Genomic DNA, 5,357 nt, shown 5'->3' with positions numbered 1-5,357 from the left:
AGGGTTTGAGGCAACAGGCTACAAACCAGTCAGCAGGTGATCAGTCTGGATCACATTGGATCTACTGGGAGAACAACATCCTGTATAGCGAGCCCAAGGTTGCTGAGCCTGGGTCAGCCCGTGTGCTGGTGGTACCCCAGTGCTTCAGAGCCTTCCTACTGGGGTTGGCTCACGACATACCCTTACAAGACCTTTGAAATGCTTGCCACCCACTTTTATTGGCTCCAGATGCGGAAGAGTTCAGATACTCATTGTAGGACTTGTCAAACTTGCCAGGCAAGTGGGAAAAGTGGAAGGAGGCAGAAGGCCCCTCTCCAACCTTTCCCTGTAGTCAGTACCCCCTATGAACAGGTGGGCATTGACATTGTGGGGCCACTGGACCCCTAGACAGCCATGGGCAACAGGTTTATCCTGGTCTTGGTTGACCATGCTACCCAGGACCCGGAAGCCATCCCGTTCAGGACAGTGACGGCCCCGGTGGTGGGACATGCACTGATGGGGATTTTCTCCCGTGTGGGGTTCCCCAGAGAGGTGGTGTCAGACCGTGATACCAATTTCATATCTAGTTATATGAAGTCCTTGTGGAAGGAGTGCAGTGTTACCTACAAGTTCACCACTCCTTACCACCCCCAAGGTAATGGGCTGGTTGAAAGATTCAACCGGACCCTTAAAGGCATGATCATGGGTCTTGAGGAACCAATGAGGCATAAGTGGGACATCCTCTTGCCATGCCTTCAGTTTGCTTACCGTGAGGTGCCACAAAAGTCCCTAGGGTTCAGTCCCTTTGAACTGTTGTATGGACACCCGGTAAGAGGACCTTTCAGTCTGGTCAAGGAAGACTTGTGAACCATTAACATAGTATATAATGGGGATAGATCATATAGTTATTTGTACCTCAATGAACATTCATTAATTATTGGGATTAAAGTTTGATCCACATTAAACATTTTATTTACTTTGTTATGGCATAGTAATCCTCACTGCTCACATTTAGTACCCGGTGTGTATATTAAATGTAGACGAAAAGAGAAAAGAGAAATTAAAGAATGTCAACACAAGAGTAACAACTTAAACACAATCAATCTGGTCTCCAGTCTTCCTTCAGTATTAAACAAGATGTGACTGTACTCCTTATTTAATGTGCAATTGAATCCACATAGGAGGTAGTCCTTGAATGGTATCACATTGGTGGGCATATCTGTCCTGAACCTTTTGATTACTTGTCAATATATAATTTTTTAATTTATGAAGATTGGATGAGTCCTCCAAAAGGAATTGTTGACAAGTTTCAGTCCCACTTTAATTTGGGCCTCATCAGAACTTGGGAATATCAGAGTAACAATTATTCAAATGGTATGTACATCAAAAAAATCTCGATCGGTGCCATTGCATGAACTCGCACCTTATGTAAAAATCCAGGTCTGAAACACCTTTATGTGTAGTCCAAGCAATGTTAAAATCCACCTAAATCACTTCATGCCATTTATGTAGCATAAACCAAGAATCAAATAGTAGGCCTAATTGACCACCACCGGTGTACATGACAACACTTGAAGTGAAACCTTTTGTATAGTTCCCATTAGAACATAAATTCATGTCGTTGGACCATGCTTATGGTGCCAAGATATCAACATAAATAAAAATAATAGTAAAAATGAAAATGAGAAGGGAACAAATTCCTTATTTCCCAAATATATGCACATTGTTGTAATTACTACTGATGACACCACATATGTAAAAAACAAATATCACCTTAGCTATCGGTATAATCCTTCTACAACTGGAGCCTATGCCTCCTGTGGGCTGAGCCAGGAAGCCCTGCCATAGGTACTCTGGAGAGAAGAGACACGTTGCTAAAAAGTTGAATCTCCAAAACCAAAAATGGGGGATGTGGAACTCACGAGCATGTCCGCTAAGAATCCTGCTCTTAATTGGGGAGCTGCAGAAAGAACAACCAAACCATCATAAGAGGAATGCATTTATTAGTGCCTCTCAAAGTGCTAGAGAAACCACATAGAAGTGCTACCTTCACAGAGACCTACTTGAGTCCAGGATTGCAGTGAAATATTTCATCCACTTGAACTGCCAGTCTGCCTGTGGACAACATCTTGCTGCTTTGAGCGTCAGCACTTTCTCAGTGGCTGCTTCCAGAGTAACCATGCTCCTGTCCTTGTCAACTACTCTAAGAGTTGCCCTGGACCAGGACATTAAAATAAGATGCCAAAGTAGTGTGGATCACGTAATTCGACCAGAAAGCTGACAGCTATTTTGAAATGTCCAGAGGTGAAGTGAGATGGCATTATATCACTAAAGATGTGAGGGTGCCCGTTAGTTGTTTTTCACTTTGAAGCGTTGCAGTGTCTGGTGGAAAAAAGTGTTCATGGATTAGCCGGACTACCGGCCTATTGGTCAGATTACAGATCGATAAATTGGAGGAGAGTGAGTGCTCGCCCCCACCTGTTCATAAAAAGACATGCATGGGTGGCAACAATAAGTGACATGAGGGTGTTTAGTTTCAAATTTAACAATAATAGCAGGTGATGCACCAACTACACACCTACTTGATAAGAAATTATCAAAGCATACCATAAACAACGTCTATTTGTTATATACAGCAAAACACACAAGATGATGCACGGAATGTTGCACATTAGCAAAACATTCACCCCAGTCACAGATCTGGGTTTAATCCATCGTTATTTTGCTCACCACGCCACCCCAGTTCAGACATGGCAATATGCAAATCAGTCTTGACCCTGTGCCTCATGGGAACAGTCCAGCCCGAACTGCCAAGCCATGTCTTCCCTGGACCAGAATCAAGCATCCTAGGACCCGTTTCGGGGTTTCACCCCTCATCAGCCAGGATAGCTTGATTCCAGTGGCGTAGTGAGCACGGGACCCACGTCTGGGCATACCCTTCCCACATAAGGTGAACAGCAAAACACACAAGATGATGGACGGAATGTTGCACATTGGCAAAACATTCACCCCCAGTCACTGATTGGCATATGGCTGGGTTCAAACAGAAATGGCATGGCGAGCAAAAAAACGATGGATTTAGGCCCAGATCTCTGTACTGGGGTGAATGTATGACATTGTTCTGCATTCTGTCCATCAACTGTTGTTTTTGCATTTGTCACCCCGAGTGGGACGGGTATGCACAGATGCGAGTCCCGTGCTCTCCATGCCACTGGAATCAAGCTATCCTGCCTGAAGAGGGGTGAAACCCCGAAACCGGTCCTAGGATGATTGGTTCCAGTCCAGGGAGGACCTGGCTTGGCAGTTCGGGCTGGACTGTTCCCATGAGGCACAGGGTCAAGACTGATTTGCATATGGCTGGGTTCAAACTGAAATGGCATGGTGAGCAAAAAACGATGGATTTAGGCCCAGATCTCTGTACTGAGGTGAATGTATGACTTTGTTCTGCATTCTGTCCATCAACTGTTTTTTTTGTATTTGTAATATACATATACATGCGCCACATTGAGTATTTGTTATACGGTTGGTTTATCCTTTACAAATGAACAAAAGGAAAAAGGATGGCTATCCCAGCAGAACTCTAATAAGATAAGAGGACAGTACCACCCTGAGGTCACATATTGCGCTTGACTTGGAATGTGCAAAGCCTAAAAAACCCACAAAAAACACAGCTTATTTAGATTGCCACAAGATTCACATTGCATTTCTACAAGAAACCCATATGACTTTACATTTTGAACACATACTGAGCACATACTGGGCTGCGCATAGTATAGCCTCCTCTTACTCCTCCTATTCGAGAGAGATGATGATTCCCATTAAAAAAGGGGTCTCTTTTCAACTTACACACAAACCCAAATGGATGACCAGGGGAGATACGTCATTGTACAGGGAGTACTTGGAGGCACACCTGTAACTTTGGTTAGCACATATTGGCTGCATGTGGATGATCCAGACTTTTAGAACCAGCTCTACAAACTAGCGACGACTACCATAATTTGGGCTGGGAACCTTAATAAATACTTAGATCATATGCTAGATCAATCAGCAATGAAGGAGTGGTACAGTAAACACAGGAATGGGATGAAGGAACCCAGGATGGCAGATCTCTGGAGACTCCACCACCCCACCCAGGAAGAGGGCACATTCACAGCTTCTGTTCACAGATCAATACATCGGAAACCCGTCTCCACACTTTCAGCACAGTTTTTTCCATCTCATCATGAACTAAGGCAATTATATATGAAAACTAATCTCAAATATATCCTCACGCGGGAGTAATGATGTATTACATGTTAGTACTGACGTTACAACGAGGCAATAGCAGGAACACTACACAGATGCTGCAGGTCTCCCATATATTAAAAGGATATTTTATAGGATCCCTTGCACATGACAACACAATGCAAAGGGTCATTAGGTCTCGCATAAAGCAGCGCATGCGCTGCCTCTGCGTGGCATTAAGTAATAAGTATTACTACTGAAACTCCACCCATTGCATCTCACTTTGTTTTGTCACTTGCCATTGGTTACATCTGGCATTGCTCTTTTTATGTACCTCATGTATTGGCTGGTGGTCCGAAACGTCACTTCCGTTTTGCTTCCTTTGAGCAGGAAGCAGCACTGACCAACTACAGTTTAGTTCCGCTGCTCCGCATTATTTACTCAATTTGGGACTACTTCCTTGTTTATTTTCCACCGCCGTTCACCACTAGCTGCTGAGTTTGGAAGTGTTGGCATTTTCTTTTCCTGTTCCGCCCCCCTCCCGTTGGTCGTGTTATCCATCCTCCCGCCCTCTTTCCCATTGTCAGTGCCCCCGTTCCCTTTGTTCCCGCCCCCTCCCGCTGTCTGTTTCCCCGTTCCCTTTGTTGTTTCTCCGTTCACTTTGTTCCGCCCCCCCTCCCGTTGAGTGTGTTCTCCATCCTCTCCCCCTTTCCCATTGTCAGTGCCCCCGTTCCCTTTGTTCCCGCCCCCTCCCGCTGTCTGTTTCCCCGTTCCCTTTGTTCCCGCCCCCCTCCCGCTGTCCGTTTCCCCGTTCACTTTGTTCCGCCCCCCCTCCCGTTGAGTGTGTTCTCCATCCTCCCGCCCCTTTCCCATTGTCAGTGCCCCCGTTCCCTTTGTTCCCGCCCCCTCCCGCTGTCTGTTTCCCCGTTCCCTTTGTTCCCGCCCCCCTCCCGCTGTCCGTTGTTTGGCAGCTTGTTACAGATTAGAGTCTGTTATGGTCTCCTTTGTACCTTTTAGTAGACACTTGGGGCCTTTGGTTTGTCAGAATTTACATATTTCCTGCTGAAAACAGCCATATTTATCTTCAATGTGTAAAATATAAAGGCCTACCTCACACTGTCTTTCAGATGTGGTATGTAACCTTGATAGCGTCA

Source organism: Triturus cristatus, chromosome 3_2 (assembly GCF_964204655.1).
Source record: "Triturus cristatus chromosome 3_2, aTriCri1.1, whole genome shotgun sequence".
Taxonomy (NCBI): domain Eukaryota; kingdom Metazoa; phylum Chordata; class Amphibia; order Caudata; family Salamandridae; genus Triturus; species Triturus cristatus.
The sequence above is the reverse complement of the archived record's forward strand: the minus strand, read 5'-3'. Positions refer to the sequence as shown.